Consider the following 14,038-nt stretch of genomic DNA (forward strand, 5'->3'; position numbering starts at 1 on the left):
TATCCTTTTCACATATTGCTAGATTTAATTTGCTAATATTTGATCAAGGACTGTTGTATTCATGAAGTTTATTCTGTTAGTTTATACTTGCCTCATTGAACAGGTCAAGAAGTATAACTTCTCTGCTTTCTAAAGGAATATTTTTGCATATTTGATATTATTTCCCCCTTAATTATTTGATAGATTTCACCAATGAAATTATCTGGGTTTGGAGTTCCCTTGGTGTGAAGGTTTTGGTTATGAATTCAACTTCCTAAGAGCCATTCAGACTTTCTATTTCTTTTTTTTTTTTTTAGTAACTTGTGCTTATGAAGGACTTTGTCCATTTCTTCCAGTTTTAAGTGTATCGTCATCAAGTATTATAACATTCTTTTATTATTCTTTAGATATTTGCAGGATCTTTGTAGTGATACTTCCTCCTTTTTCCTTATACTGGTTATTTTCTGTAAGATTTGGTGTCAGGGCCTATGATGTGGTTGATCCTTTAAAAACAGCATTCTTTCTGTGGCCTTTCCATTGCAAAGCATCAGAAGGCCCCCTCTGGATCTGCCCCTACCTAGGTGGGCCTGATAGAATTGCTATAAAATGAGTGAACTGCAAATATTAACCAGCATGTAACAACATAAGCTAAAGGGGTACCTGGAGGACTGGGCATTTTGTTGATTAATTCAGGGGGCATAAGGTTGAGAAAGGGAGATATTATGGGCTTGAGGGCACTTTCTCAGGACACAGTACTGAATACCTAGCAAACATCCCAGTAGATGGTTCCAACTTGCTGCCCCTGGGGGCCTGGAGATAGTAATGGCTCATCCAAAGTGATGTTGCAATGCTTAAATTCCTGTGGGAGAAAGTGATGAAGAGACTAAAAGGGCCAGGGAAGTGAGAATGCTGAAGTGGATAAATTATGTGAGAACAAAGGACATATTCAAGTGTTACATTTCCCAGAAGACATCCATTTGCACTGGTAAGAGAGTCACCAGCATGTTCAGTTGTAGCTGGTTAGGCCAGCACTGTTGGTCTGAGAAGATTCATGGGGTTTGGTTTGTTAATGGAAAGGAGTATGAAGAGAGGATGCAGTTAATGGCTCTTAACCACCCAATGCAAGGTGTTTTCATCATTGCAATGACCAGCAAGATCAATGGTCTTTACCTTCAGAGGAACATGGAGATGGTAAATGGAACATGGCCTTCCTAGAAGAAATAGATGGACAGTTAACAAGAGTACTGCTTAATTTGCAAGATCAAAAGAAAAACAGAAGGGAGCTGTGAGGTTACTGTTAATGGATAAAACAGAGCCAAAGGATATTAATTGATATCCTTACAATGTGTCCCTTTCATCATATTACTAACCATGTGAGCCCCTCATGATATTTCATTAGATGTTTGATGTGGGAGATTCAGGAGAGAAGCATCAAAGGGAAAGGCTGGAGAAGGTGCAAGGCCTTAGGACATGTTTGCATAGCTGAATGCAGCTGCAGCTCCTAAGGAATGCCTAGAGCCATTAACATTGTCCAAGACCAGATTCTCCTTCACACCTGACCCTTCCTAGTGATATAGAAACCAGTTAACTCAAATTCAACCTTGAAAAGCTAAACCATTAGATTGATTAACATACTTGCTTAACTGACTTTATGTAGTCTTTAGCAATTATCCTAATAAAAAGAACCTTCATTCTGGAGCTCATTCCTACTTGAGTATTAGGACCTTCACTTAACTGCACTTTGTTTGCAGACTCATCTTTTTCGACTCCGGCTATACTCCCTGCTACAGTTATGCCTTTATTTATCCAGGTTTCTCCCATTTCATCAGTCAGTTGGCTCTTAAGCATATTGAAATTTAATTAATAAACAATTCACTTCAGTTTTTCCTGTGAAACTGTTCTCAAGTCTTTGAATCACAGAGCTCTGATGCTTATTAATTTAAGTTTTCATTGTACTGACAACCACAGTTTTTAATTCTGCACTTACATACCGGGTAGCAATTGGCTCTTGTTTACTACTGGGAATACAGTGGTAACGGAAATTTCCAAGTCTGCATATGTTTTGATACGTGGCTCTTACCACTGTCTGTCTCATTTCTTTATATTTATTTATTATGAATAAAATTATAATATCTATGCCAAGATAGCAAGCATGGTTCTATCCAAACTAAGGATTTATTTTTATTTCACTCTACTGCACCTTTCAAAATCTCTGGGATAGCAGGACAATAACAAGAATGATTTTCTCCTTTTTTATCTTCTTGATCCTTCTTTATTTGCCATTGTACTCAGGTACTTTCTGCTTTGTCATTTTAAGAGTTGAATAACTTTGGCTTTGGCCTTGGGTAATGATTTTTATATATTGATTACTTAATTTATTGGATTTAATGTTGCTTAACAAGTTTCTATTTTATAGCTAACACTTAAGTGAGTGCTTAAGGCAGAATTGTTGCTAATCCTCCTTTCAAGACCATTTCTTATTTTTTTAGTTTTATTAAAAAAAATTTTTTGAGACATTGAGACAGAGCATAAGCAGGGGAGGAGCCTAGAGAGAGGGAGACACAGAACCTGAAGCAGGCTCCAGGCTCTGACCTGTCAGCACAGAACCCAACGCACTGCTCAAACTCACAAACTATGAGATTGTGACCTGAGTGGAAGTCAGACACTTAACCAACTGAGCCACCCAGGCGGGATTTCCTTTTTTATTCCACATTTAATTATTAAAAAATACTAAGATATTTATGTTAAGATGGTTATTTTTCCCCAGCAGAGAAAGTATTTGCATTTGAAAGTAGCCATTAAGATGAAACACTTTTGATGTTAAGGAAGCCTTGTCATGGGGCACCTGGGTGGCTCAGTAGGTTAAGCACTCAACTTTTGGTTTCAGCTCAGGTCATAATCTCACAGTTCATGGTTTCAGTTCCTGTGTCAGGCTCTGTGCTGATAACTGTGGAGACTTCCTGGGATTCTCTGTCTCCCTCTCTCTCTGCCCCTCCCTGTTCATATTCTCTCTCAAAATAAATAAACATTAAAAAAAAAGGAATCCATGTCATTTAAAGCAGAATAATTCTACTTAACTCTGTGGAAAGTAAATTCTCTTCTATTTTTATCTTCAACCTTCCAAATCTGTGTATCCAACATATAAAATAGGTTCCGTCCCAACCCTCCCCTCCAACGTCATCAACCACCAAGTTGAACGATGTGAAGTAACATAAAATTGAACAAGTGGCCTGTCAGCTGAAGGCAGTCATTCTTGTCAACACTGAGCAGAACACTTCTACAGAATCAATAACAAACTCAATTTGCTATAGGGTACATATAGTAGATAGATAAGACAAAGGGGAAGGAAATGACCATATTAAGAAAGAAAGCCATATGTAAAACTAGTAATGACTTTTCCATTGAATTGGTAATTTCTGATTTATCACAGACACGTGGCTGAGCAGTACTATTCCAGCTTTCTCTTCAGTCTGAATTTCTGGAAAGAGAAAATAATGGATGATTCACAGTTATATTTCAGATTGTATTAATAATCCTCATCTGCAAGTGATCAAAACCTAATTTAAATCAGCTTAAGCAAAGAAAGGGATTTATTACCTCATATAAATGGAAACCCCAAAGGAGGCAGCTATTCAGATGTGGCTGGATCTTAGTGTTCAAACAATGTCATCAAGTCTTTATGTCTTCATCTTTCAGCTGTCCTTCGTCTGTATTGATGTCATTTTCAGACAGGCACTCCCATGGTGGAAAAGGAGTCTCTCACAGCTCCAGGCTCTTACATTTACTGTTTAGTAACATGGGGAGGGAAAGAGCTTCTACTCTGCTAGCTCTGACGGAAAATGCAAAACAAGATTCTATTTGATCTGGATTGGGTCATGTGGGCAGAAGAACAGAGGTCAGACTACCCTGCCTGCTCAAAATACCCTCATGAAATAAAGAGTATGTTACCAAAAAAATGGAAAAGGAATATTAGACTGGCAAAGCTGGAGGTCTCTACAAACGCCCACTTCTCCTACCCTTGAACTATCCCTCCTTTCCCGGTGGGTGAACCGTTACGTTATGATCTGTAAATTGGGAGAGCACATTTTGCATAACTGGTGCTACAGCAGCCAGTTCCAGCCTTAAGGAAAGGTAGAAAAAGAGTTGTTGCCCTAGGTGGAGAGCAGAGAGGCTGGAGCTTCTTTGTACTCTCTGTGCATCTATAACAATCTCTGTATATACTTCTACCCCATTGTATTCAGATTTCTGCTGCCCATATGTCTTCTTCACTATGCCAAGAATGTTTCCAAAGTAGGGAATCTGGCTATTCATCTACGTATCATGGGTGTTTAGCCCAGCCTCTGACAGTAGGTTCTGATATGCTTGTTGAATAAATATATAAATGCCAAAATAAATAATTTTTAAAAAGGCAAAGTTTTTATTTTTATTTTTTTGTATATAAAAGAGGATTCTATTTATACAGCATTCTAGGAAATTCCAACTAACACATACCAATGCAAATTTTATTTTAATTACATCAGTGTCATGACTAAAATGGGAGAAAGAGGCCTGTCAGTCTTATTTCAGAATTTATGAATCCAATATTTTAGTACCAAAGATTTCATTCTTATTGTTGTAAATGAGAATAGAAAGCCCTTAAATTTGTATGGTACTTCACGTTTTCTTCAAGGAACCTTTACTACCATTAGCTTTTTTGGTCTGAAACAATTAGTTTCTTTATCTTTGATTTTCTGTAGTTTGAAAATAATATACCTAAGGCACAGTGGTGTTTGTTTGTTTGTTTGTTTGTTTGTTTTGTATTTTTCCTGCTTGGTATTCTCTGAGCTTCCTGGATCTGTGGTTTGGTGTCTGACATTGGGGAAATTCTCAGTCATTATTGTTTCAAATATTTCTTCCGTTCCTTTCTCTCTTTCTTCTCCTTCTGGTATTCTCATTATGTATATATTATGCCTTTTGTAGTTGCCCCACAGTCCTTGGATATTCTGTTCTGGTTTTTTTTTTTTTTTTTTTCTTTTTTTCTCAGTCTTTGATCTCTGCTTTTTGGATTTTCAAGAATTCAATTAGTGTATCCTGTAGTTCAGAGATTCTTTCCTTAGCTGTGTCCAGTCTACTAATAAGCCCATCAAAGGCATTTTTCATTTCTGTTACAGTATATTTTTATCCTTAGCATTTCTTTTTGGTTCTTTCTTAGGATTTCCATCTCTCTGCTTACATTATTTATCTGTTCTCATATGCTGGTTCTTTTATCCATTAAAGCCCTTGGCATATTAATTAAAGTTGTTTTAAATTCCTAATCTGATAATTCCAACATCTCTGCCTGGTCTGGTTTTGATGCGTGTTCTCTTTAATATTTTGTTTTTCCTTTTAGTATGCCTTGTTATTTTTCTTTATAGCCAGGCATGATGTACTGGGTAAAAAGAACTGCTGGGGCCCTTAGTAGGTTAAGCATCAGACTGTTGATCACAGCTCAGGTCTGGATCTCAGGGTCTTGAGTTGAAACCCCACATTGGGTTCTGCATTGGGTGTGAGGCTTACTTTAAACAAACAAACAAACAAACAAACAAACAAACAAACACTGTTGCAAATAGGCCCTTAGTGATATGGTGGTAAGGTGTGTGGGGAGGGGAAGTGTTCTACAGTTGGTCTCAGTTGTTTAGTGAGCCTAAGCTTCTGAACTGTGAACTTCACAAGTGTTTCTCAGTTTTTTCCTCCCTGGTTAGGTGGGGCAGGATGGGTAGGGTGGGTTGAAGTTTGGTACTTCTCTTTCCCCAAGTCAGCTAGGCTCTGATCATACCTCCTGCAGATTAGGCTTTGGTTAGCTATTTTCTTCTGAGGGCAGTCCCTGTTAAGAACAGAGTGCTTGCTCTGGCATATTTCAGAATTTTTCCTTATTCCCTGTTATTGCCAGAAGACCTAAGGCATTTTTCTCCAGTTAAAAACTGTGGGAACCTGGCTGAACTCCTGGAGGTAAATCTCACAGTATTGTAGGGCACCCCCTACAACTGGGTCTCCCTGGACTTTATAACTCTCAGAATTGTCTGCACTGAGCCTCCAGTATTTTGCCAATTACGAGTCAGGTTTTCTTTCTTCCTCTAGCTCTGGTTTCTGTGACAGTTTTTACTTGTAAGTCTCTGCTCCAGTGAGCTGTGACTTGTGGTATTCACCTGTCTTTCCAGTTTTGGAGGCAGTGGTTTGCCTTGCATCCCTCTCCCCACCCCCTTCTCTTATAGATCCAAGAAGAGTTATTGAATTTTCAGTCTGTTCAGCTTTTGCTTGTTGTTAGGACAGAATGGTAATTTCTAAGCTCCTTACGTGTGGAACCAAAAACCAGAAGTCCAATAAGTTTCTCAGAGCTGTAATTATAATTTTTATATTGCAGATGAGGTACAGTGAATTTAAGACAGATTACTGTGGGTGCACAGCTAATAAGTATTTAAGCCAGTAGAAAAGCTAAATATTCTTGTTCTATAATGGATTGGGTTTGTCCCGTGGTTCTTCTCCATTATGGGTAGTATATTGCAGCATGAGATCCCAGGACATCTGAAAATAAATAAAAGCCCTGAAAAGTAGGAAAATGTGAAAAAGGGGATGAGTGAAGTCAGCAAAGTTACAATGCCATTGATTCATGCTCTATATTAAGAAAACACACACACACACACACACACACACACACACACACACACACATACACACACATACACACACACATTTCCTAGACTGAAGACAAAAGTTTAATCAGTCATTCATAGAAACATAGATCAAGATTTTCCTTGGGAAAGTATATTGAGAGCTTTTCACATTGTTGTGGTCCAGAAATCAAGTGACCATAATGTAGAAAAAAAGAATACAAAAAGAAAGATGACTAGGATGCAGAGACCCTAACCATTCCAGAATACATGACACGTAGAGTTGTTATTAACAACTTAAAGGCTCAGTTTGGGCTTGAACAACACTAATATCAAGATTATTCAAACAGAATATCTTGATATGAGCACTTCACTCATATTACTAGTAAAAATATAAAGGTCAAATACTGCTCATCTCAAGGTATGATCTTTGCTGGTCACTGGAGATTTAAATAATCACAGAAATGAGTGCGAACTACAATGGGCAAATTTGGGCATGAGAAATGGAAGCATAGCTCAAAGGTGGCAAAGCTGAGCATTTTTAATGGTGCTGCCTGACGAGCATTCCTCTTCTCTATTTAAAAGATGGAATGAGTATGTAAATAGCTTGGCAATAAAGCCTTTCATAAATAGAATCTGACCAGGGTGTCCAGGATCTGTCCCAGCCCCATCTCTCACTTTGTGAAGTAGGACTCAGGGCTACTGACAAACAATAGTCAATAGGGATCTCTGTGGTGATGGATGGTGGCTTAATAGATCTTGGTGAGCAGGATTCTTTAATCCTGAGTATGTGTGTAAGATCCAGGGGATAAATGGATACCTCAAACTGGACAAAAATGTTGTTTGCATGAACTTGGAGATATTGAAAGAGAGGAAATAGAGCTTTCTTTATAATATCGAAGACATTTTTGGCAAAAAGTTTAAGAACCACTGTTGTGGATTTTCACTGACTGTCCTCATAACACCTCTTGCAATGTAATTACTCTAAATCTCACATGCTTCACCTATAACATTACTATTAATCATTTCTATCTCCCATTTCCCCAAAGCCATGCCTAATATTACATATATTAATTTCAACACTAAATATTACATTACATTCTAAAACTATTTTTTCTATATGAATGAGTTTGCATTTATGTAGTCTGACATGCATTCTAATATTTCCTGGACTATTTGAATAATGTCCAGTTTTCATATAATTACTTTCTCTCTTTTTTGCCATTACTCCCAAAGGTACTCAGGTTGCTATTTAAATTCCAGATATCCAGGAGAAAGACTAAATGGAGACAATGACTGTAGTTTTTCTCCCTTTTAATGTCTTTTCACTTGGGACACATGCATTCTCAACATTGACAACCAGCTGCCATGTGTAACTGAGATAAGGGCTTTCTTTGATCACCCCCCAGCCTGAAGCCCTATCTCCTTGGGAACAGTGACACTCTTAAATCTTTGCCAGTTGATAACTGATCGCTTTCTGCTGTTCCTCATGACATATGTTTTCTTTCATTATCATCTTTTTTATTTTGTCTTATTTGCTGCATAACATTTTCACACATGCATATCTTTTTTTCTCCTCATAAGTTACACACTATTAAAATGAAAGAATCATAACTCTTCCTACATTGTATGTTTCCTAGTTCTTAATATAATGGATACCAGGCATTTTATTTATCAAGTAAAATATATCAATGTTCTCATGCCCTATAATCTTTGCATCCATTAAATTGATCACTTCTTCCTCAACTCTCCTTAAGAAAAGAATTAGCAAGAATTTGGTTAGAATTTTAGGATTTGGTTCCATATCTACTATAAGCCATAGGTCAAAGCCTACAGGTTAGCAATTCCACGTTTCTTTCTCACTGCTATCTTTAAAAAAATTTTTTGTTAATGTTTATTCATTTTTGAGAGACAGAGTGTGAGTGGGGGAGGGGCAGAGAGAGAGAGGGAGACATAGAATCTGAAGCAGGCTCCAGGTTCTGAGCTGACAGCACAGAGCTTGATGTGAGGCTTGAACTCACCAACCATGAAATTATGAACTGAGCTGAAGTTGGATGTTTAACCTACTGAGCCACCCAGGCTCCCCTTACTACTATCTTTTAAATAGTGAGTCTCAAATTCAAATGCCTACAGAGGCCAAGCAGATGACCTGTGTGTGTATTTATGATGAAGCTTTTAATAATTCCCAGGATACTCAGTGCTATCATAAAACAAAGGAGCTAGAAAAATGAACATCCCTGATGCTGTACTATGTATGTGTAGGAATTAGATAAAATGTTCTTTGAAGAGAGAAGAATAGCTCATTAGTGGCCTCAATTAGGTCAGCCTATTAATCTCACAGAGTGGCAGTTCCACAGCTGAAGCCAAATGAAAGAACCTTCAGAGACATTCACAGGAATCCAGGAGTCCAGAGGTCCTGTGTTATCATCAGATGTTTTCTGGTCCATTAAACAATCACTGTGACCTCAGGGGTGCATCAGGGAGAAGAGTAATAACAGGAAGACAATAAAATTGCCTAATTGGGTATTCATGATGACAGTTGAGATCCTCCTTCAGGCACAAAACACAAAAATGTGGTTGAATCAGTCAGTAACAAAGGGAGAGAAAACAGAAGGGTAAATGTTCAACACATAGGTAAGCTATACACAAAGGAGGCTGGATTGGCATGGGAGAAATTAAAGGAAGATTTGGAAAACCATGCAGATCTTCATAGCTCTTTAGGAACATATTCTATTCTCTAAAAAGGATCAAGATAGTTTAAAATCAAAGAATGGTTCTAGCTGAGGTTAAATATAATATGAAAAGTAAAACACTGATATTTTATTTTTTATGCTTTTCTGTATTTTTTTTTACATAAGCATGTAAAAACACTGATTATGTAAATCATTAGTTTTATGTTTTTATGTTGTTGTGTAATGATCAAACATAGAAAAGGCTTTCTCATGGGGTTTTTGGGAGACAATTCTCCACAGGTCTCCCAAATTTCTATATAGTTTCTGAGCAGTTGTACTGACTGCCCTTTGTTCTAGACTATCTTTCAAGAATGCTTGTATAGTCCATAGCTTGGGTTACATAGATAGTTTCTTTCCTGGAACCAGGAGAGGGTTTGATTATAGCCTTGGATAATGGAGATAGTTTCTCTCTGAGCAAAGGGCAGGCATGCTTACTGCCCATTTTGAGTTCCCTAAGCTCTGGGTTCCTCTCCTGTAACACAATCTATCATGTGTTCAGTTACCATCTGGCCGTCTTCATTTCCCTCTGTGGGAATTAGACTCAAGGAATCACTGCAAAAAATGCTGATAAGTTGACCTCCATTATTGCTGAGTAATAAACTGTTTCTTGTCTCTATTTCAGAAGTCTTGTGTCTTCTATCAATGTCCATAAAATCATATATTTAAACTATTCACAGCTCTTGATAAAGTTTAATTACTCCTTAGGATATATCTTAGCACCTTCTTTCAATGAGTTGACAAAAAGCACATATAGTACATGGCTATGTACTCTTTGGCTAAAGCATAGGGCTTCCTTTTTCTTTCTCTTTCTTTCTTTCTTTCTTTCTTTCTTTCTTTCTTTCTTATCTTAGTTTACTCTTACTTGTCTTGTCTGATATTCAATGAACTGTATCTTTGGTTCCTTTTCAGTGATAGAAAATCATTTATTCAAGTTGCCATTTTATCAGAAAAACAATAGGTTAGGGTATTAGCACAGTTTAGTTGTATTTCAACTTGTTTTACCTACCTAGACTGGAGTAGGTTTATAATTACTTTAAAATCTAAGACTATCATTTTTGTGTGTGATTCCTATGTCAGCTATTCCATTAAGAATTTATCTAATCATTTAAAAATTTCCAAAGGAAAGAATTGTCTTTTTGCTTGCTTGTATTTCTTTAAATAAATTTAGAAAATACTTCAAGAGTTACCATTACACAACTAAAAAGCTAAAAGTAAAGATGGAGAAGCAAGAACACTTAAAAATCCAAGGAAAGTCTTCTTTTACCAGTAGTCCCAATTGGCTGGCAAAAAAAAAAAAAAAAAAAAAGGGAAACACTCCAGTTTTGAGGTGGGTGGAAATGTCTACTTAATATTTAGCTACTAATAAGTCCATAATCTATGCTCTATATTAGTGTTTGTTTATTAACTATTGCAATACATAACCATAAATCTCAGTTACTTAACAAACAGGGCAAACCTTACTGTATTCTCGTCCGATATTAGTTGATTAGTTGATGGATAGGCTCAGGCTCCAGGGAGGCCCTTAGGTACCAAGGATTCATTATGTGACTACTCCACCTACTAAGATCTCCAGCAAATCCTCTACATAAGTCTGTCAGCCCAGAGAAGAGAAAGAGAGGAAATCAGATCTGCTTTCCATTATGGTGGCAGGATGGGTTCCTTAGGAAGAACCCTCGGAGATGAAGATCTGTGTTCAAGAAGTTTCCTGGGGAGTGCTTTTGGAATCAAAACCTGGAAAAGAATGAAGGAAGTATAACTGGGCAGAAAGAAGACTTAAGCTGTGATGCCGTCAAAATAAAGGCTTCTGCTGACCCACAGGGAACCCTGGAACTCAGATTTGTCCAGAATTTAGAGTAAAAGGCCAGGACTTTCTACCCATACAGCGTTATCACTGAATGTGGTTGTCCCCAAGAAGCAAATGCAGTCCTTGGAGGAAGTGCAGCTCTCTTCAGGTGAGAGCCATCACTGGAAGAGGCTATTTAGCTGTGAGCATTGAACTGTCAACACTGACAGCAGGTAGCAGAGTGAGGGCTTCAGTGCTGAAAAGGGAGATCCGAGTGGCACAACACAGTGTTCACTACAAATATCTTGGCTGGAGTTGACTTGTATCACTTCTGCTCACATTGCAGTAGTGAGACCTAGTCACATGTCCCCAACAAGCTCTGAGGAGTTGGGGGAGTGCTGTCTACAACAGTGCTGCTCAAAGTAAACTGTTCTACTAAATCCTTGAGACTTAAATGAAAATATAAATCAACACATTACTTCCTTCATTGGTAAAGTTTTTCTGGGGAAAAAATGTTAGCTGAACTTAACTGTGTGCTTAGTGATGTAGTTGATTCATAGTCTGCTCTTAGTTCTTTATTTTTGTTTATTTGTTTATTTTGAGAGAGAGAGAGAGTGCATGTGAATGTGCTTGCGCTTGCACCTGAGTCGGGTAGGGGCAGAGAGAAAGAGAGTATCCCAAGCAGGCTCTATGCTGTCTGTGCAGAGGCCATCTTGGGACTTGATCTCATGAACCACGAGATCATGACCTGAACTGAAATCTAGAGTCAGTAGATTAATTGACTGAACCACCCAGGTGCCCCTGGTCTTATCTCTTCACAGCATTATGAGTTACAGAGTTCATAGAACAGTGCCAAGCACCACACACTGAGGACTAGCTGTGTGCCCAGGAAGAGGAGAAGGCATGGATATAGTGAGTGCTACTGATCTCTACCACTTCCTGGTATGTCTGCCAGCTAGCTTCTGCCTGTACCATTCTGCTCTGTCCCCCATCTTGATTGAGTCTCCTTGCGTCTCAATTAATTTTATAATCTGAGATCACCAGTTGTCTCTTCTCTTCTCTTTGCTGATGTTACATTGACTTTCAGCTGCTGGTGAGATGCTACTCTTGCTGTTCCTTATTTCCTAACTCCACAACACAGGAGGTGCTGTGAACTTTGGCGAAAGGACTTATGAAGATTATTCATACAGCATTGGGACAATGATGCTGGAGGCAGGTATAGGAGATTCTGGAAAATCAGGGGAAGAAAATAAATGTGTATGATTTCATTTTAAATGTTTAAATTTGTTTTAAAGGCCAACTGTTCCTCAGTCTGCTCTTTCACCTATTTTCAAAAAATAGGTAGTCCTAAGATTCTTTTATTAAGTTCATTGGGATGATCTTGGAAACTGAAATCCAACAAAGTCAGATGATTTTCATGTATAATAGATTTATGCCTCTTAACTATTTGATAGACCCTACTACAGAGAAATCTCTATTGGAGTTTGAGTAGTTTCAGGAGGTTGGAGAAAATACAAGAAGAGAATAATTTAGGATTTGGACACAGAAGCCATTTATAAAAGAATGGACAGAATGTCACTGAATGGTGTCAACAGATTCTACCAGACAGACCACATGCTTAGATCAATGGTGACTGCAGAATAAAAAGCTCTGACGCTGTTTGATGGGCTGTTATTCAACTAATGTAAGAAAATTTTGTGCACCAAATAATGACAAAGTGGAAAGGATTGAAGTCCTTAAAAGACTGCCCTGCATAGTGGTAACCCACTATCAAGAAACACTCACCTAGGTACTACACTATGAAAGAAAAACGTGTTTATTGTCAGACATATTTAGGTGACCTTGGACAACGTCTTCTTAGCTCGACTATCAAACATTCAGTATATTTGATGGTCAGATTCTCAGAGGTGTTAAGTTTCTCTCAACTTTATTCCACACATCTTCGTGTCCTAAATAAAAGGTGAATTTTTCTTATTTGACTAAATAGTGTCTTTTACATTTTCATTCTAATTTATGCAATTTCATGATAATAAAAATAAGGAGTTTGTTTGTATGTTTGTTTGTTTGTTTGTTTGTTTATTTATTTATTTATTTATTTATTTATTTATATTGCTTAGGGATCCTTTAATCTTAACTCCTAACTTGTGACAAATGTTTTTATTTTATTATTTTATTTTATTTTATTTTATTTTATTTTATTTTATTTATTATTTTTACCTTGCAATGACGAATACTCATCCCAAATTTTGCTACACTGGTGTGTGGCATTATGAAATTTGTGCCCATAAACTTTATAGCTATTTTGGGGTAGTTTCTTTTTTCTAAAGAACAAGAGTCTCGCATCATTCAGTTATACTATTGTTTATCACCTATCAATTCTTCTCTGCAGAAATGAATTCACTGAGATAACTACAGTATGATTATTTCTAATGACCAGACATTTAGAAATGACATTTTAACCTAATGTGGCATAGCTTCTTTTAGAAAAAATCTAAAACATAAAATTGTAAATACGTTTTGATTCAATCAGTGTTGGCATACAAGGTTCTGATCAAATGGGATGCATTTGAAAAGCTGTAGGTTTTCAAACATAAATTCAGACTGCAATTATACATTTTTATCTTTTATCCTCCAAAGAAGCTCCATGAAAGAGCAAACCTTCTGTTGCCAGTCACTTCACTTCTGATGAATGGAAAAAGACATACAGCTTCAGAACCAACTATGCTAGTTTAGTTAAAAAATTACTCAGAAAGTATCCTCAAAATTGAATCGGATGACCACATCAAAAAAGTCAACATGTCTTTTTAGTTGCTGGATGACTTTGTACTCTTAAAGATTATTGAAGACTTTTGTTCATGTGGATTATATTTATAATATTTATTATATTACAAATTGAAAGTGAGAAGCTTAAAACTATG

This window comes from Puma concolor, chromosome C1 (assembly GCF_028749965.1).
Source record: "Puma concolor isolate L17-30 chromosome C1, mPumCon1.1.hap2, whole genome shotgun sequence".
NCBI classification, from domain to species: Eukaryota; Metazoa; Chordata; class Mammalia; order Carnivora; family Felidae; genus Puma; species Puma concolor.